This window comes from Corvus moneduloides, chromosome 8 (genome assembly GCF_009650955.1).
Source record: "Corvus moneduloides isolate bCorMon1 chromosome 8, bCorMon1.pri, whole genome shotgun sequence".
Lineage (NCBI taxonomy): Eukaryota > Metazoa > Chordata > Aves > Passeriformes > Corvidae > Corvus > Corvus moneduloides.
In genome coordinates, this window is record NC_045483.1 from 11,054,956 (window position 1) to 11,076,615 (window position 21,660).

Genomic DNA, 21,660 nt, shown 5'->3' on the forward strand with positions numbered 1-21,660 from the left:
CCCGTTTATTACTTCACAGAGTCCAAGCTCAAGAAATTTGATTGCCTGGAGAAACTTCCCATTGACCTCAAAGCATTTGTAGGACGAGCTTCTGCACAGATCCAAAACACATTAACCTGTATGTATTGAATTTCTTACTTTGCTTTAATGAACAAAGCATGGCAAGGTATTTGCAATGTGTAATTAGTAAAGACAAGCTGGCTCCTCCAGATTAAATAATAACTGAAGGCCAGATTGTAAACAGAACTCATTAAAGATATTTGGATTTGCATTACCTCAGAAGCTAGCTCTGGTACAAATTTTGGCTTTGGATTCAAACCACGCTGACACAGCTTAGGGGAAATTGGCATTTGTTTTGTTATTTCCCTGTTCACCTTTTCACATTATGGAGAGAACAGGAGAGGAAAATCTGGAGCTGATTTTTTCTGGCCTGACTGAAAGGCTAGAGCAGGGAAGCTTTGCCTCACATGCAATTCATTGTCCAGTTTCCAATGGACAGGCATGAATTTGATGAGTTTTTCAGTTATACAGAGAAATTGCCAGCTATTTGCTGCAGAGAATCAAGATTATTTTTGAAAACTGATTGATAAAAAAAATTAAAAACAAAACTCCAGAAAAGTGCATTTTTTGTACACGTGTCTGTTAGTGTGTGTGTGTGCTCGTGTGAATGCATTTGAAATTTTCTTTCAGAAAGTAATGTATAATTTAACATATCAAACAACTTCAGAATACTACACATCTGAAGACATAGGGAAATATTAGCTTTCATCTTTGGGTCTCCTCATAGGAGCCACAGGGAAATCCACATTTGCTTTATCCATCATTTACCCATACCTACTGGAAGCAAAGAAATGCAGTTCGTATAAAACTTATGTAAATGAACACCATGACACATTTTCCTTCGAAGTTTAAATATTGAGAAAATGTTGGACTTTAAGGTAAGGAGCTCTCATGCAATTGGTACAGTAGGAAAAGTATGCTGCTCATAGATATGAATCACGAAATTGTGTAGCAAAAGGAAAGCAAACACCAATGAAACAGGTTCCAGAAACACGCACACTTTTATCAAAATGCAAGGAGTCCTGCTGCAACTGTGTTTCCATTTTAAGCAAGTGTTCCCCAAAGCCCCAGCCAGGATATGTGGGATCCCTGGCAGTGCCCAGCCTGCCCTGCTGTTCCCGATCATTTGTGCCATCCCCACTGACGTCCCCCACGAGCGGCTCCGCTCCGAGCCACGGCAGCACCGAGCTCTTAATGATGCCCTCAGCCCAGAACATGTATTTTAATGAACGTGGGGGGAATGCTCAGTTCTCACAGCGCAGGCAATGCTGGCAAACACTCAAGGTTGTGTTTTGCTGCCGGACCCTGGAGAGGCACATACACATCCACACATCCATATTCAAATATTAACCCATGTCGGAGAGAGAATATGCTTTGTTTTATCCTGCAAACTCACAGTGGCTGCAGAAAGCCACCTGAAGGTGTCAGGGGAGCTTAGGAGAAAGCTTATAAATGGGTCTGACAAAGCGTAACAAGGAGAGTGAGAACTCTTTTTTGCTATAGTCTGGCTTTGATGTTTTAATATTTGATATTATTGTAAGGGAGCCTGAAACACGAGGAAAGCCTTTTGTGAATATTTTTAGGGCAGAGAGCCAACTCAGTTCCCTATTACTAGGTCAAATGGTGTGGAAGCTCTGCAGTAGAAGTTTGCAGCATGTTAAGCAAAAGCAGTATAAGCGTATCCTTCCTTCTCCCCCCCAACACTCTCTTTTTGCTTTTATTTTTTTTTTAATTTCAATTTCAACTAAGAATGGACCACAGATCAATAGCCAGTGGTTAAACACCTAATGAAGGAACACAGACAGATCAAATGAACTATTAATGGACATATGCACAGAGGGCTGGCCTCTGAAAACCCAAGGTTCAGTTTTCCATGCTATGATATCCCACTCTTGAGGCCAGATAATTTAAAACACATGTCACTTTATTGAAGCAACTCGCTACACAGGAAATTTTCGACAGTGATCATCACCTAAAAGAGACAAAAAAATAATATCTGCAAATTCACTTTACAGTGCTTTTTACCCCACAGGCAAGAAAAACACACTACAGTTTTGCTTCACTTCACTGAACTGGAGAGTTTATAATTTTGGGTAATTGGGGGAGACTCTAGTCCTGTCCATGTATCTGAGACTTCCTTTCCTCATCTTCACGCTTTTTCCCCACTTCTAGCAAGAGGCAGACCAGAAGCACCACCATCTCTTCCCTTCTGCTCCATTTGGGGCATTTCTGGCAGGCTGAAAGGATGTCACAAGGGATGAGTGCAGCCGCTCTGCGATGCCAGGACTGAGTTGCTGAACAGAGTCTGCATGGGACCTTACCAAACTAACACTCTGGGCCATCAGCACAAGTGGGGAGACAATAAATTACCTTCCTTTACCATCCTTCCACATCTGCTGTAAATATGAGGGAAAAATCCTTCCTCCATAGCAGTGATCCTGAACAATTTATTGTGGAAAGGGGAACCTCACTTTGTGTTCCCCACTGCTACATTCTCCTGCAGCTGTGAGGAACAAATAATTCTGATTTAAATGATCATGAATCTCTATTCTTTCAAAGCAAAACAAGCCCAAAAAAAATGGATGTATCTTGTGGTGTCTGAGCTGTTGTGTCCTATAGCCAGAAATTTTCATTAAAGACATCTGTGTGAGAATAGTGAAGATAACTCTTTCCCCTTCACTGATGCTGAGATATGAGGCACACGTGAGAAGACAGAACTTCAGAAGAATCAGATTGCTCATGGGCAGTGTAGAGTGCTTTTATTATACAAAATTAAGGAACTACTTATCAGCTGCTGAAAGCAACTCAGAAAACAAAGGTAGTTAAAGGAGTTTATCCTCCAAGCAGGCAGAAGCAAAATCAAAAGCAATTTCCAGACAAGATGAGCAGGTAGACGGTGTCCTGTCCTCCCTGACTGAGCTAAGCACAAGAAGAAAAAAGCTATTTTGTTTGTATCAGTCACATCTGTTTTCCCAGATGTTGCTGAAATACACATCTGCCCTCTTCAACAGGAACAATAGCAGTAACTGATTTTTGCAATTTTCCTGTTTCTCGTGGTGTAATCACCAGGTATTCTGATATTTTTTCAGGACACAAACCCAAAGAAAAACATGCTTTTAGTGGTAAACCTTGGACAGACACAAAGACTTTGTTTTTTCTTCTCTCCTTCAAGCAGTGCTGCCACACTGACTGTTCAGCAGGCACAGTAGAGACCCCACAGTTTAAGGCTGCATCCACAGGGACCAAAACTAACAAACTAGAGAAACTGCTCTTGAATTGGGAAATTATCATATTCAGCTTGGTGAGAAAACTTTGTTTCTAAAGCATGTATTGCTAGTAGGGAACAGTGCTTGTCTTTGCCAGTAAATGCTTTGCCTGTTAAGCAAAATACAGTGTGGAGCTTCTGGTGAGGTGGTGTGCTGCTAGTAGTCTTCTTAGGCCTGGTTTACTTTTTTATGCCCTTCAGGCTGCCTAACCGGCTGAAGGAAGATGATGTTAGAGGCTACTCTCCACAGGAACATTCAAGTCTCTTTAAAAATCAGATATTCATGAGATTTCTCAACTGAAGATATGAGACTGGAAAGCAAAAGGACAAGGAAAAGAAGTCCTTATAGGACAAAGACAGTTTGCCATATCTTCCTGCCTCTGGGGTCAAACTGTGTTGTCAGTGTCCTTAAGGGTCAATGTCTGCCCTTTATTTGTATTAGAGGCTTATTTGGAGACTCTCTCAGCTCTGTTTCTGAACAGCCATCAGCCTGTCAGACATTAGGATGATTGCATGTTTAATTCATCAGACTGTCACAGGATCCATGTGTCTGTGCACAGAGGGCCTACAGACATCAAGAGAAGAAACAGAAGAAAGAATTAAAGGTTGAAAAAATAAATTAACGTGTATTTAACTGTAACTGAAAGTTTTTAGGGATGTGCTTCACAAAATGGTTCATATGTGATGATTATTGCATATGACAAAAAAGACCCCAAAGCAAACAAAAAACCTAAAAATTTAAAAACCTAAACAAACAACCAAACCCTGCAAATTTTTCCAAGAAGCAGATGAAGCTCTGCAAGATTCCAGAGGAGGGTTTATTTAATTTCATTGCCTGCCAGTGGGTCTGAGGAGACTAGTTCAGATGGAGATATCTGTACTGTGATCACACATACAATTAACTGAGACAGCTCATCCAAGGCTTACTCCCAGATTATGCATTTTTTAAGAACGGGTCCTGGGGTCATAACTTGGACTTTAGATTTTTAGACTTTTCAACCACTTGAACTTAAAAAGCAAACTATAAATCAACTCCTTCCCACAAAACCAGCTGTGGATGTCTCAGGAACATGGTGCTTTGTCTTATTCCTCTGGTACAATCACAGAAAGGGAGCCAAGAGAGACTTCTGTGCTTCTGTATATTGTGACCTTCCAACAATTACGTGCTAATGTGGAAATAAACAGCTATGAATTTTATTTTTAGAGATTTTCCTCTCATAATCCACTAAAATTTGGTCATATTTCTCACACACATTAATATATTGTTTGTATCACACACACACAACCACACATACAATCTTTTCCACAAAGGAAGGAAATTGAAATTCTAGTCTATTTAGAATTAAACTGAGTGTGGCTTCACGTTCTACAAATCAAAACTGTGGCAGCTTGCAACTATTGTCACATTTAATGAGTTAATGTCTGTACAGAGTTTTGAGCATCTCAGATATTGTATAAATTGTGTGTATTATAATGAATTAATTTGATTTCATGAAAAGCTGTACATTTCATAGTATCTAGTTTTGATGCATCTCTAAGGACTTATCTGAATTTAAAAGTTTTCCAGAGAAAGTGATCCTAAAAAACTCTCTCAGCATGGATGATATTTATCCTAGAAAAGAAAACAAGAAGAGAAAGCCAGCACAAGTCAGCAGTTCTGTTCCTTTGCAGAAACAGCTAACAGTACTTCTCTGAGCTGTACTGATAAAAAGATTTTCTTGCCATTACTCAGGCAATATATATGCAATTTTCTCACATATATAATTGTAAGAAATTTATTATAATTACCAGTGTGGATATAGCCAAATATTTCAAGTATATTAATTTCCAATATGTGGGTGAATGCCCCAAACAAACTTCCATAACCTGCAGCAAGCCAGGAGCTATAATATCAGGTTACAGGGGAATGGCTGGATGGATAAGGCTCTCTTTCATGTAAGGAAAAATGTTTTGACAAAGAGAAAAAGTATCTTTGTGTTGGACATTCCCCATGTCTTGGGATTCCTGCATTAGCATTTCATAATGGAGTACCCAAACTCTAAATACCAACCAAAAATGTATACTCAAATTACTTTCACAGTCGTTTTTTAAGCAATCTTTCATTTTCTCCTGATGTCTGTAAATAAATAAATAAAGGAATAAAATATTAATGGTCCCTGCTAATCTGATAGTATATTCCAGCCTTTGATCTCCATGAAGTAAGGATGATCAGAAAAGCATATAACGTATGTCAAAGTCTGACACTGATCGTGTTTGCACTGGTTCCTTCATTTACAAGATTATGTTCATGTGGCAACCTTGATGGAGCAGCATTAAATAAGATAAGCTACTAGAGTCTCTTGGAATGACATGACAGTACTTTTTTTTGTGAACTTGTGACTCAGAATATAAAAAAGTTAAAACCACATTGAAACTCCTTCTAAAAATATGGTCTGGGGTTATTTCTTTCCAAGTTAAGGCTAAGGCTGGAGGAAAAAATATGGAAAGATCTTTTTAATTTTCCCATCTTGGAATGTAGTTTGTTAAATATTCTTCAGGGACTGGGCATTCGCTTTGCATCTCCTCAGTGAGCTACAGGAATCTATTGCTAAAGAAGAGTTCAAGCACTTTCTTAGCACCAGCTCTCTCTGATACTGGGGAGACAGAATAGTCCCATGCCTCAGGAATGCCATCTCAATCCACTCTGTCCCAAGAGCTGGGCAGCACAAGCAAGGAGCAAAGATCCCAGGTTTTTCTTTCCATTCTTTCTTACTCCAGAAGAAATAACAAAGTTGAACAGAAGGGCCAGGACCTCCACTGACTCCAAGAGCTCTACAACTTTAAAATCAAGAAATAAAACAAGATGCATTTTCTCAAAGCTGAAATGAGCCTGTGGCTCTATTTTAGCAGGAAGAAAGCTGCCACAGAACCTTCCACCTCATCTATATCCCTGTCTATATCTGACAGGACCTACAGCTCCAGTCTTCTCCGGCGCATGGAAGACTAGTATTCCTTCCTCCTCCTTTCCCAGAGCAAAATCCATGGAATATACCTGAATCATTAAGACCTCCTATTCCCAGAGAAGAAATCTGCAAAGACAAATATTTTTATTTACTGAGGATTTGCTGCCGTGCCCTAGTTTATGCTGTGATGCGCCAAGTTTGACTCATACTGGGGACACAGTAACCACAACTCCAAATAAATCTCTCTCCTACTTGGCTTTTTCTCAGCACCTGGAAAATCAGGTGGCTCTTCCTGTATTTTGACCCTTTGAAGTCACAATTCAGTCCATTGCTTTAACACCGAGAGAGATACTGATGATAGGAGTCTCACACCCACAGTTACAGCAACATTTCCTCCACTGCAATGATTCTTTCAAAAGGGCAAAAGTTGTTATTGCACAGAACTTAATTATTCTAGGTCCTGCACCAAGGCTGTGTCAATGAACTATACCGGAAACTGAAGACTGCTGGAAACAATCCTGTCTTCTCCAGTTTCACTCTCTCTGTCTCACATTATCATTCTCTAACACAAATTGAGAGTCACATGGATATTTTTCACTTAAAAACGAAAAAAACTTCTTCCTTCAAGTCACTATCAAAACAAGACAATAATGCATAAACCAAGTAGGAGGCTGAAAAAACACAACTCAGAAGCAATGAGTCACATTATTCATTGGGATACTGATAGATACACAACTATTACTGGAAAAAGCATAATGCAAAGCCCTAATCAAAGCAGAAATGCAGCTGTTGCTGGGGTGGAGCTAAGCAGCAAAGTACATGTAAAGAGCAGCAGGAATGAAGACGTATCACTGAAACTCCAGGTGAAAGAGAAATTAGGTTCTGCCATTACCCCAAATGGCAAAGTCGAATTTGGGAAGGAGACAGTGCAGGGACATTATCATAGTTGGAGTTAGGCAGGGGTGCAGTAACATCCTTCTGTCAGATAAACACCATTCCCTGCAGAGGCCTCCAGTTCTGCAGGCTAATATCTTAGTTCAGCAATCAGCTTGTAAGAAGATAAACCCCTGAATCACTGAGTTTTCCCTTCAGTTCCTCCATTACCAGGAACAGACTCTTCCTGACTCAAACCTGTGAGAAGGGGTGAGAACACAGCATGAGCAATTAGAGCTACAGAACCTAAACTTTTATGGTCTGCATCTTTGCTATAGCAAAGATAAGATTTCAAGGCTCTGAGGGTAACTTAGCCATTTGTTGAGGAAGAAAACAATTTTCTGTCTTGACATAATTCTTCACACAAGACCAATCTAAATATGTAGTTTTGTTACCATACCACTTATGGTTCTGAAGGAAACAGAAAGCTTACCTATCTGGACATGATCAATATCTCCCAGCTACAAGAAACAACACAAAAACCCAACCAAACAAGAAACTCTGAGAAGAATCTCATGCATTTTCTGCTGTATTTGTTTACCCCCACTATCCTCTCTACAGTGCACAGGCCCCTAATGCAGGCACAGGAGACGCACACTGGAGATCACTCTTTGACCCCTGTAGGCTTCAATTGATAGAATCACATGTAATCTGAACATTAAATCCCTGAGGTCTTCATGCATGTGAATGAGAGTGCAAATTTCAGGTCTATTGACAAGGCCATAATACTCTTGCACAACTGTATCACTTCAGCTGAAACAACATTAATATTGACATTCAACAATGGATGCATTGCTGGGAGGGGGAGTGGGACACAAGTAAAAATGAAGGAAATCTAATAATCAAACCACTAATTCTGTAGCACTAGGCTTCATTCTGTTGTAACCTCTGTCCATTCTGCTTTGTTTTTCATGCACTGAAATATTTTAGAGTTTTTTTCTTGCAACACTTATGTGTAAAGAAATTTTAAATACCATTAAAGGATACAAACCTAATCAAACATAATCTGTGCTGTAAATCCACCCAATCATTCTCCTTAGGTAACATTAAACAACAATCAAAGTTATGTTATTTGTTTGTGACTTGCTGGACCCAAATCTTGAAGGAATGTTGTTTCTTCCAAAGAGCTACTTTCACATGGAAAGAACTGCTTGTGGCAACCAGGGTAGGTTCACCTAAGGACAGACTTTGCCTATGGCTCTCAGTGCTCTGTATGGGAGTCTCAACTTCACTGGAGTGTGAAGACAACAAAAGTTTCTTGGCTGTTCTATTGGGATCATTTGTAAAGCCCAGTAAGACAGAAAAAAAGAAAAAAGAAAAAAAGAAGAGCTGAAGTAACCAGTCTTAGTAGTGGAGCTAGATGATGTTAAGAAAATGCAAAGTATCTTCTGCTGTTACTTAAATCATTATCATTATCAGAGAGAAAGCTCAGGGGGAAGAGATCCACACTGTGGGCTGAAACATTCAAGCAAGGGATAATGTTTGCATCAATCTTCATCTTTCTCTGGCTGTTCTTGACACCTCTGACAAGATCTGGGTTGATCTTTTCACTTCTTCCTCATCACAAACTTAGTGGCACCTGGGTGAGAGCAAACCCTAGATCAGAAGCTCATGTAACCTGGCCAGCAATATACAGGGCTGGAGTCAGGGAGTAAGGACCTTGGCATGCTGAGGACAATGCACCTGCACCTTCTCTCATTTAGATTCAACCCTGTGAAAAGGGTTTGGGAACGTGGAAAGTGAAATGATAGGATGACCAAACAGATCCAGCCAACTCATTAGGCAATGTTCCATGGATCCTCTTTTTTTTAATAAAGCCCCCCCCTTAATTTTCCACATTAAAATTGAATTAACAGATCATATGATCACATTCTCTAAAGCTCTGACATTAGTATGCATTTTAATAGCTAATTAAAAAAAAATTAACCTCTTTTAATTGCCAATAAATTCCATATAGGACCTTCTTCTTGAGCTCCAAGCCAAGAGGGAGGAGAAAAGAAGGAAATTAAAAGCTGCCACTATTGCAGCTCTAGACAAGAGGCAGAAGCACAGATTTTCATGTTACATTTTACTAAGGACTCACAGTGGGAATCTGACATTAATTTCAGCCTAGAAGTCTTTCAGAGGAGGTATTTATCTTTCAATTCTGGAATTGTGGATGTCACGCTCATTCACACTAACTTTTTATTTGATTATTATTTCCAGACGCATAAAGGCCAAAATGCAGATTTGCTCATCTTTCACAGCTCCCATTGTCTTTAGCTGCACTGCAACCAGACAGGGAATTCAGACAAAGATTAGGGGGGAAAAAATTTAAAAGAGCTATTTTTTGCTTTCTCTCACAGCATTCTGACAGGTTTTATGATGTTACTGTGTGATAGTGACAGTTACTCATATTCCAAGAGACCTGAATATCTATACGGGTGTCCATCTGCATCAGCCTTCTGAAATTTCCTCTGGAAACTCTGTATGCACACATTTCAAGTCCCAAGAGAGTGGAGCAAACAGTATGATGTCTACAGAGTTTGCAATGAGAGTTTACTTGGACTTTTGCCATTAAGGCTCTGTAGTTATGGCAATGGCTATTTTCCTCATGCAAAGGAACATAGAGCAAATGTAATACCAAAGGTTTTACAGATGAGTTCCTATGCTTTGACAAAACGGTTGCAGATGGATTGTCTGTGTACTCACATCTTGAGAGGAATTTTCTGCATCTCCTGTGGCTGCTTGTACTACTTAACAGGTAAAAAAATCAATGTATTTAAGATATTATCATCTTCTCTCATCATCTGATCAAAATTGGTCCAAGCAGGAAGGTAAGCACAGGCACAAACATACTGTGCTAACATGTCCAGTTTCTTTAGCTGGAAAGAAGCTGATGCTGTACCAAAGGATGTAAAAAGGGGATGTGCTCTGGAGTTCTCACATGTGAACCTTGGCCCTGCTTGCATCAGGCTGGGAACTGCTGCACTGAACTGATTTTTAAATTTTTTCCTTTTTTTTGGAAGCCTATGGATTCAAGGCCAACACCTACAGCAAAGGCAACATCTACATTCAGGGCAATGTCTACAGCAAAGGCAGATTTCGTAACAGTCAGGGTTCTACACACTCATACAGAGACAGCATAGGACAAAACTTATAGTGAGGGAAAAGCACACATAGAGCACTGGTCCATAGCTGGCAGAAGGCATCACTGAGCTGACATCATGTGATTTCATTTTAGGTTCAGACCCCATGATTCAGGTGGGAAAGAGAGGCCTTCCCTGCCTCTCCCTTAGATTCAGATAAATATTCCTTTCAAGAGTGATTAAATAGAAAAAGGAGACGGTATTAGAATCTGCTTATACCTTACACTGCAGAGAAAATTTAGCAGGAAAGGATATTTTTGAGGGAGAAAAAGAGGGAGAACTTACGATACTTCGGGCAAGAGTTCGGAGAGAGATCCTTAAGTCCTGGTTTGGATGCTTTATTACTCTGGAGTCAGTGCTGAGCTTTCTGCAGCTCCTTCTGATTCCAAACAGGTAAAAGATCAAAGAAGGCATCAAACCTTCCATGAATTGCAGAACTTTGCTCTTTGTGTCCTACTTCCAAACCAGCAAGATTAAAGCTACCATACTGAAGAAGGTGAAGTGATGGGAAATGCTGGAAATTATGCCTGTATTACAAAATGCAGAACCATGTACCTTGTCATGCTCCCCTTGGGGCTTCAATGTCACCAGAAACAAAAAAAAAACCAAACCAAAACAACAACAACAAAGAAAAATCCCCCAGACCAAAAAAAAAAAATTATTTTGGAGAGAGAGCAGATTCTAAATTCCCTTCACAACACATTTATGCAAAGCTGTTTTTAATGATGAATCTAGAAAATTCAGCAATGTCCCACTCACAGGGTCCCATTGCAAAATTCCAGGGGGAATACTCTCTCCCTAGGGAGAAAGGCCTTTTCCATTTCACTAAGATCGTGAAGGAATTAATGCCACTAAACATAAACACTTAAAATAAAGATACAAAAAAAGGCAGTTCCCTCCCCTGCTCTCTGTTGCATCTCCACGAGGGGTCTCTGCAGACGCAGCTACGGCTGCAGGTGCTGCACCGTGGACGGGCAGGCGATGAGAGGGGTGGGAGATGCTGTGGGTGGGTGATGAGGTGGGGGGTGATGTGTTGGGGGTGCTGAGATGGGGGTGATGCGATGGGGCTGCTGTAATGGGGGTGACGTGATGGTGGTGATGAGACAGGGGTGATGTGATGGGGGTGAAGCAACGGGGGTGATGCCATGGGGTGAAGTAATGGGGGCGATGTGATCAGGGGCTTCACAGCTACACCAGGTTTGATGGAGAAAAACTAAGGAAGAGACCAGGAGCATATGAATGTGGTATGTCCTCTCATACACCAACCACCCCAACCCCAAAGGACAGCAACAATTGCAGCTCTGGGCATTCACTCGAGAGGAACTGCCCACAGATGTGACAGATAAAGTTTTTTCTACCCTTTCCTTCACTGCATTCATTTTCAATAGAGACAGAGTGAAAGTAGGAATATCCAAGGCTTTGTTCCTTTGAATTGCTCTGAGGTTCCTGTTCCTTTACTGACACTTCCTCCCATCAGTAGTTTGTCAGTGCAGGACACTAAGCTGCTTTTTTGGATGAGACAGGCTAACTTGATCATTATCTGAAGGATGCTTTACTTTCTCTTCTATTCTTAAGTTCTAAAAATTAGCACTGCAGGCATTGTGATCACACTCTTTATGTCTGTTTGCCTGTGCACGTGGACTTAATGTGGACTCACATTAAGCTGTCAGAAAATTAGTCATTTTTTTTTAACATAATTTTGAAAAATATAGAAAATAGAGTCAAAAGAGACCTCAGGATTACTACCTCACCCAACCAGCTTCAACAAGCAAGAATGAACTCTGTGTAATGCATCTTTTATATTTATCAACACAAGCAGTTTAACATTTGTAATGATGGTGATTTCCAGCCCTCCAGGGGAACTTGTGCAGGTTCTAGACCTCCACATGTCCTCTCTGGGTGGGGGGAGAAAGTCCTTGCCAGGAATAAGAGATGAACGGGTCTTTTGGATCTTCTTGGTCTTCAGGTTGTTTATTTACATGCCGCCAACATAGCATGAAGCAGAGCAAGTACCAAAAGACAAAATGCAGGAAACTCAAGGCCCTTTTAAAGGTAAACTACCCAGTTGTCATTAGGAATGTATATTATTATTACTTTTCTACCAATGCCTAATGAACTATCCAGTCACGCAGCCTGTACTGTGGCATTTTCTAACCAATCATTCTGTGCTACCAACACTGCAGAAAATGGAGTAGGTGAAGAAGAAGGAAGAGACCTGAAAAACCACAGAGATCCTCCATCTTGCCTTCATCTACTTACCATACTAATAAACCTAAAAACTCTAAATTTTTCACCCTGTAACAAACTATATATTATACTACCACCTAACTCACTCTTGTAGATTCTAATTCATCCCAAAGCCTTGGCAACTTTCTCCATGGACGAAGGTTAAAACCAGTGTTTTCTTGGGGGGATGGGTCCTTCAGGACAGGCAGAGAAACATTCCCTGCACTTTGGGCTCCAACAGAACTGATTTCCATCTTTCTGAATAGAAGAAGGCTTCCTGGTTTCTCACCTGTGGCTATTCTAATACCTTTTAAACCCATGTGTCCTTGCACACTTGCCCATTTACACAGAAAAATATCTCAATCCCTTCTTTCTTCCCCACTTGGCTAAGGACATGCCACGCTCTTCCCTGCTGAGCACTGAACTGCTCTCAAACCAAAAGGGCTCCCGTTGATTCAGGGCCCAGGCTACCCTGTGCCTGTTGACTCGGTGTAATGGACAGCTTCTCAATTTAAAATGTGAGATATTTTTTCTATATGTGTAATACATATGCTTTGAATTTATTCACTTTAATAAAAGACTTGAGGCCTCAGTATGGAGCTGGCATATAAGCAGTATAGGCACTTAGACTTCTCTTGCCTGACTAAATTTTCCAATTAATTTCAGCTTATCTCACACCTTGAAAAACTACACTGAAACATGTAAATCAGAGAGGCTTTCTCCACTACTTTTCTTTAAACATTGCTGTGTTTAGAGAAAAATTGGAGTCTTTCTCCTCAGCTGAATCAGAAAATCAGATCTCTATACACTGAGAGAAGCAAAAAATATCTGTCCTGGATTCAAATATTCCCAAATGATGTTTAATCCCAGGCCTCAAACACAGCTGCTTTTCTGTGATACAGAATGTTCTTTAGTATATATAAGCTTTCCTGAGAGTGGAGGGAAAGGCTCAGAGTTTAATGCCCTTATTTTCATGTTCATATTTTGATAGAGAAAGCTGATCAGATAGAGGTGAAAGGCTATTTGACTCTTTCTTAACCTGATCAGTATTACAGGGCTTCTTATCTCTTTAAGCAGAGTCACTGGTCTGGAAAAAGATCTTAAGGTGCAAGACTCATCCCACCTGCTCAACTAAAGTAAAAGGCATCCTAAATCCTGGCAGCACTGAACATAAATGTTTAAGGTCTGAAACAGGTCCTGGTTCAGCAAATTCCAGTTTCCTCAGTCCCCAGCAAGAGTGGGCATCCAGAGCTTCACAGGCAGAGAGAAAGAGGGAAAAAAAAGCAAAAAAGAATCCCAAACAAAAAACCTACAAAAAAGTAATTGAACAAGCCTTTTCCTGCTTCACTGAATTTCTATCCTATGAAGCATTAACCATTTATAATGTATGCAGCCTTCTCCCTGAAGGCTACCGGAGCCTTTTGCAAGCATTTTATGCAAGACTCAGATATAACAGTGCTGAATTCCATGTTTACAAAGCTTGACAACAATTTACTTCAGATTTTACAATAAACTCTGTGTGTGTCTGAGTATGAGGAGTTTGAGGTACGTATTTTCCCAAGCTGCCTTCTAATGGCTTTTTCTTACAGAGCAGGTGAGGCACTGTATTCATATCTACTGTGAAAATGTCTCATCTCAAACACTGTGGACTTTCACACCGGGCAAGGCATTGATCCGCAGCCTCTTTATTTGAATATGTCATTCTAGGTGTTATTTCTTGTCTTTTGTGTGCAAAAAAAAAAAAAAAAGGACAAAAACAAACTGGTAGAACCAGGACATTGAGCTCTAAAAATATCCTAGAGAAGAAATAAAAGCAGACATGCAGACATATCCCTACTATCTTTTTCCTTCAGTTTTTGTGTGTTCCCTATGCACATCATAATTGCTTGCATTCTTTGGATTTGTCTGCTGTGGTTCATAGTAACACTGCTCCAGCAAAATTCATGAGTGAGCAGGAGCCACCTTTCTCAGGAGACTTAGGGCAGCTCCATGGGTGCATCAAACTGCAATTCCCTAATGCAAGGAGTGGAAGCAGGGAAACTGTCACCAGGAGAAATCTGGCATGTGATGGGTATCTCACAGCCCCTCTGAAGATCTGGAGTGAAGAATGGTCAAGCTGACCTAGAGCAGCAAACAACTACACAAGGTAACTTCCATTATTCATAATCTTTTCTTCCAAGGATAACAGCATGTTTAACAACTCAATTTAAAAGTGCATTTTTGGAAACTTACAGCCACTTCTGAGTGATGGATCTATATTAGACCATTTTGGGGCCTCATGGAAAAAGCTATTTTCTGGTAAATTTCCATCCTTTAAAGAAGGTCAAAGAAAGATTTGTAGAAAATAACATCAAAAAGAAAGTACATGAACCCATTAAAAACACACAGATCCATAGATTCAGTGAGACAGGCATTGAAACATTTTCCTGGTCCCTGCCTCACCAGAGAATCTGGAGCTCTTTCTCTTCCAGTTTGCAGGTGAGCAAATGCCTCTGAACTAGTCCACATGGATTTTAGTTCTATGTATATAATCCAAGGGGAAGAGAATTAGTAGTGACAGGGACTAATTATGGTACTTGAACACAGGAATCTTAATTGAAATAAGTCAATGTCAGCAATGATGGTAGGAAGAAAGAACTGATTGAAGAGATTTAAAATGGAAAAGAGGAGACTGAATTACCCTTTTAAAGTTTCCAGAGAGTCTGTGCCTGGTTCAGAGCAGAATGTTTTTTCACAGGGGAAAAACCCAAACAAAGCAAAGCAAAGCAAAACAAAATGAAACAAAGTAAGGCAAAGCAAAGCAAAACAAAACTCTCCCCAAAGCTGCCACCACCACATGCAACTGCTCTGCTTTATGTCACTCAGAATTACTGCCACCAACATTTTGCAGATTTGAAACTGGGATGGCTCAAAATTCAAGGAGATATCGAAAACATGAGAGAAATGGAATACACAAGACAAAGACTGATTAAGAATAGGGGCTGTGTTGCAGCTCTCTTCTCCCTAAACCATGTGATCACTGGACAGATAGCCATTTGAGCTTTCCTGGATCTCTAATGTTCCAGGAATTAGAAATATCTCAGAAAAAATTCTCTTCAACCCTTTTTTTTAAATTTTCATCTGTAATGAGCCCAGTAGAACTCATAAAAATATTTCTTACTCAGCTATCTCTCATCAAAAATGAAAGGTAATCATAAGAACTGTATAATCTTAATTTCTTCCCAACCTCCTAAAATTTTTGCTGAAAAAAGCTCTGGTACAGATTACAGGCAGATAGAGTATTTTCTCAAGTTTAATTCTTGTTTCTGCTGCACCAAATGAGGAACAGACTGGTTTCTAGTACTTTTGTTTGCCAGCTTTGTCACTCACTACACAGGTACAGTCTCTGGGATGTGTAAATCTATAAGGGTTTACAATGGCTTCATGTGGACAGCAGTGGCACAAGTTGAGTAGACACCATCATCTGTTGTTGCCATGGAAGAGTCGGAGCTGGAGATCAGAGTGACTCAAGTACCAAAAGCCAGTCATCAGCTATCCATCCTCCCACCCTGGTAACTCATTTGTCCTTCAGAATTGGAAACAGCCAAATCAAATTAGGACAGATCAAGTGGCAGCTCAGAATCTGTCTCTCCTGCTTAGACTCCACTTAATCCCAGTTCATGGTTTGCCTTGCTTTATTTCTTTTTCTATTCGTTTTGCCTCCCTTCTCTTCTGTCTCTCTCTGAAGCAGCACTGCATATTACTGACTCTGACAGATGTTTTTATTGTCATGTATCCCCCTTGTTTATTGACACATGTCTAGGAAGCTATTAGAAATTAATTAGAGGATTAATTACACCAAAGTCTGCTCCTGCACACAGAGCTGGGTTTCAGGTTTCATCACATTTCTGGGATTAGCCATGTGAAGCAGAACATTCCTCTGTTTAGCAGGGCTGGCAGTGAGAGTTGATCACTGGTGAGGGTCAGACTTGAAGGCTGCCCTCAGGGCAGGCATCGATGAACTTCACCACCAGACTCCTCAGGCGGGGTTTCATCTTCCAATTATCGTTAATGGGGCTGATGTGCAGGGTGTGACCGGGTCAGCTGCCCATGGAGGACGGAGACCTTTCCCAGCCTTGCCTCCATGTTCATTTTCAGTTTACATTTTTCATTGTTTTTACCTTAAGAAATTGTTCAAACCCTAAAGTAAGAGCTAGCATCACCTAACATTCAGGAGGTCCATTTTGGAAGCAAATCCAGAACTCATCACTACTGGTTTGGAAAGTTAAAAACCCTGCTCTAGGAAACAACAAAACTGAACTTGATCCCACTTTTTCTCATCTTCCTCTACAGCACTGAATGCTCTTTTTGTGCAAGAAGAATGTTTCTCCCATTAAACTCTCATCAGCTGTCATATATTTTTTTAGAAAAACATGAGTTATCAATATGCTAGCAGCTAGATTAAGGTTTTATTTTATATGAGCCAAATTTGGCCGTGAATGCTTTTCCCATATATATCTGCATAATATTGCTGCACAAAAATATCTCAGTTATCTTTCAGTTTTAATACCACTTCTTGGAAATACAGAGGTCAACAATTAATAAGCTCATTAAAACTTACAAGCTGCTTTGATTAATATTCCTTGTCTAGTTCCTTGAGAAATGTACTGTATCTCCCAGGCTAATGAAGACAAGGCAGAGTTATTTAGGTGCTTGTTAACAAAGCTGATTTGCATATAATTAACTGAAAAGAACTCTGTATTTACAAGGGAAACTCTGCCAATCTCTTTTGCTAGGGTATTTTGTGTAAACAGACTAAGTCCATGCCAAATTAACAAAACAAGTTATGTTCCTAAAAAACTAAACTAACACAAAGGGATACAATTTTGGGGGCTATAACTGATAAAAAGTAAAGCACATATTAGAAAACAAACTGCCTTCTTTCAAATGCTGTTTATTCTGTCATGTGGGCTTCTTTCTTGTATGCTTTCATTCTTTTAATTAGTTAGATTGAATTTTAGACATTTAAATGAACAAAGACTCTCATATTGGATTACCCTTTCCTATGACCTACTTATGGAAAAAATTAGTACCATTTCAGCAAAGCCATGCTTTTGCACAGATGTCTTCTATAAGATTGCTTATCATACACCTGACGTATACCCTGAAGCTCTGAATATGAAATATTATACAAAATAACTAGCACTTGCAGCCTGCAGGGTGACCAGACCTTCATTTAAAATGTATTTCAGTTCAGACAAAAATAAAGGCATGGGCCTTTAGCCATTCACTTCCCATTTTGTCATCATGATTACTTCACTAAAAGGGTTGTCAGGTGTTGGGAGAGGCTGCCTAGGGACAGGGTTGGGTCACCACACCTGGAAGTACTTGGACGTTGTGCAGGTGTACAACTTAGGGACATGGTTTGTAAGTAGACTTGGTAGTGCTGGGCTGGTGGTTGGGTTGGATGAGCTTGGAGATCTTTTCCAACCTAAACAATTCTGTGATTCAGAGGAACACCTGAGGGAGAAGAATCACCGTAAATTAACAGCTAACTATCCAATGAGATCTTAAGAATCAGGAACACAAGAGGTTCCACAGTAGCAAAACTCAGCTGAAGGTACATGAACCTGTAGATCAAATAGCAGAGAGGGACCCAAAAGCTCCTAGTTCATGACCTGACCATGCTACAGGATCCTGTATGACCTTGGTTGTGTCATTTTTTCTAAGGCTAACAGGAACTAGATTTAAAAAAAATAAATAAAAACTATAACTCTATTGAAACCTTATTTACATCAGGTTCTATAAAAACTGTCTGATCTCACTAGCTATGTTCAACTTCCATTCTGCCTCTTCTACAATTACTCCAATTACTACAATTAATCTACTATTACTTCGCTGTCCAACTTTATGCCCATTTCTCCCATTTATGTACAAAACATTTAATAAATGAAAACAGAAGACATCACATCACAGGCCAATTCCTGCCAGTGACAAGAAGTTTCAGGAAACTTCCCTGAAGGACTTTGTCTACACCAAGAAAAACTCATGGAACAGGACAAGGCTTTTAGGTCCTTAAATAAATAAAACTCTCCCTGAAAGCAGACACAGAAAAAGGTGAGCAACAGAGCTTCCAGATTCCCAAACCTTTCTCTGCTTTAGTTCTACCATAGCAGCAAGTAGAAGAAAAAGAACATATTAAAGAAAAGCTTGTGGACACACTGGCACTTCCAGTCATGGACTTGTTACGTGAAAAGGACAAAATCTGCCCTCTGTGGGGAAAAGATAAATAGCAAACAAACAAGCAAACAGCACCCCCAAATAATCAGTAGCAAAAACCAGTGCATCCAATGTTTGATCAGATCTGAAGAGAAAAAAAATAACCCACAAAGCAACCATAAAATAGCTGGAAGGAACCAAAGCGGGGAGTGGGAGCAAGGTGGAAAGAGTTTGAGGAGTTTGAGGGTCTTCCACTCTGATATTCTCATTCATTTCAGAGAGGTGTTCTCAGCTTTCTCCATAGTTGAGAAGCTCAGCAGAACCCTTTGCTACTCCTGACAACCTGCTGGTGCATGACTGAGAACTGACCTATTTGCAAAGCAAGAAGAGACCAGTAAACTGCAAAAAAGCAACAGCTGGGGAAGCTGTCATGGTCTCTCTGTTACCGCTCTAAATCATAGCCAATGACCCAATGGAGATAACAGAAAAAGGCAAACTCTCCAACAAAATGTCTGATTATATCCATGTGAAAAGTCTCCACACCAAATTAAATCATTACAAGTAAAAAACAAATTAAAAATAGTAGCATTAGTTTTGATTTTGGAATGCCACAGGGCAGTGAAAAACTTCCTTTTGAAATAGGTCTAAATAGGCTAATAGATCTGCTTTGAAATAGGGTGTCCTATAGAATATTTATTATTGCTTTATTTTAAGTGTATTACAGATGAAACACCGTTACTCAGGATCATTTTAAACTGTTGTGTGAGAAAGTACCCTGGTGACTTGTCCTACTGAGTATAAAAGCTAGTGGTGGAAAATAGGCAGACCTGTATAAGAATCAGTCTTTAATTGCAAGAATAATTGTCAGCCACAACATGGATTATTCAATGGTGCTAAGCATAAAACCACTGGAAAGAACTTGAGAGACTAGAGAGTGGTATTAAAAGGTAATTCACCGTTTTCTCCTGACCTAGATCATTCCCTCCCACAACATTTGTAAAACTTTATCACCTCATAAATATTGCTAAAAAAAGAGAAAAAAAAAAGGGAAAAAGAAAGAGATGGCACTAAAGAAAGTATTTCTCCCACTGCTACTGGATAATTCAAGTCACACTCAGACAAATGGACATACATGAGTTTTATGCCAACCCTCATTTTGCCGCTTCATTATAAATAGTAGGATACTTACTCTAATCACAATTGCTACTCTCTAGACAGAGTCTGCAAAATACAATAAATATGAATCAAGCCATTTGCAAAAATTTACTGCTGGAGAAGGATGAATTTCCTGGGAGAAAAACTGTCTGGCACTGTAATGCACAGACCACGTGAGACTGGTCCCAACCTTAGCATCTCAAAGCTGAGAGACCAAGACTGCTGTCACCAAGCTTTTTCTAGGTAGAAATGTGATAAATACCCATTCTCTAGGATTTTTCTGCATGCATAATTTATTTAGAAGTTAACTTTAATGTGGCAAAATTTGTGCCACCTTAGAAAACTGCAGCAGTTAATTCAGTGCTGTAAGGACAGAGCTGTGGAAAGGGGCTCACATGGAAAAGGATCAAGTCCCAAGAACCTCTCTAACAACTTGCTTTGCATCGACCTGAAACATCGATGCAGTGTTTACTGGTGTGAGTAGGCAGTCCACAGTAAATCTAATTAAATTGAGGAACAAAAGGACCCTGGGGTGTGCAGAACCATGAATGGAGCCTGCCTTTTAGGCCATTCACTCTGAATGATTGTGTGTTCCCAAGGCTTTCAGAGACTCTCTCTTTGGAAACTACGAAAGAGTGAAAAAGGGACTTTTCTTCCTACTGCAAGGTGAGGGAGTTAGATAATGCACCTCATTAATTACAGGGAAATCATCACCACCGCACATGAAGCCAAAGAAGAGGCCAGACTGACACTTTATATTTTTTATTATTGTTCAGATACAGTGACAGAAAAGTAAGTAATAAATCAGAATCAGAGTGCAGTTGATGGTTTTATTTTGCAACTCATCTTGCTATTGTGACAGCCTGACACTAATTAGCACTCAATGCACAGGGGATGGATTGCTGTGGCCAATGGATCTCATTAACTGCTGTGAAATTTTCATGCCAAGACCAAGCACAACAAAGAACAGAGACCCCAGCAAATCGCCTGTCAGCAGCTGTAAGCATCACCACAGAGCCATGGGTGCATAGATCAAAGGACACAAAGAGGGTCCACACAGCCAGCTGCCTAGATTTTCATGGATTTATTAACTTGTTACCTCATGAAGGCAGAGAACTTGCCAAAGAGAAAATCCCAGTGTCCACAGTCTCTCACCACTGTTTGAGTCGAGCCAGCCCATGGAGAGGGAAACTGAGGGCACCTCAAAGCCTGTGGCACTGCTCTTTCATGTGTCTGTGTGTTAGCAGATGTGCCCTTCCAGGGGTGACCCAGTTTATGATCACCTTGGGGACTGAGATGGAAAGACACATTGTGGGCTCCCTGCTTTGACCAGCTGCCTATTTGCATTAAGCTTAAAAGAAATTGATTCTTTGAGACTTGTCAAGCATGGTTGGCACTGCCCAGCAGCTCCATTAATAAAAAAGGAAGGGCAGGAGGGAAGAAGAGTCAAGAGAGATATCAAAACAATCCTAGCCACAAGCACTGAGTGACTGCCTGATCCTCTTTTAGGAAATGGAGCTCCCAGTCTGCTTTCTCTTCAGCTGTGCCCATCACCTGTCCCCATGTGCCTTCCTCCCACAGGCACTGTCAGAATCAGCCTGGGCACACCACTGAAGGCAGACGAGTACTTCATGAACAAAACACTAAAAGTCAAATGAATCACTGCAATAGCAGATTCCCTCGACCCTTTTTGGTCAAATGAGACCCAGCAGTCACAAAGTTCCCCAGCAGCCTGTGCTTTACCTAAACCAAA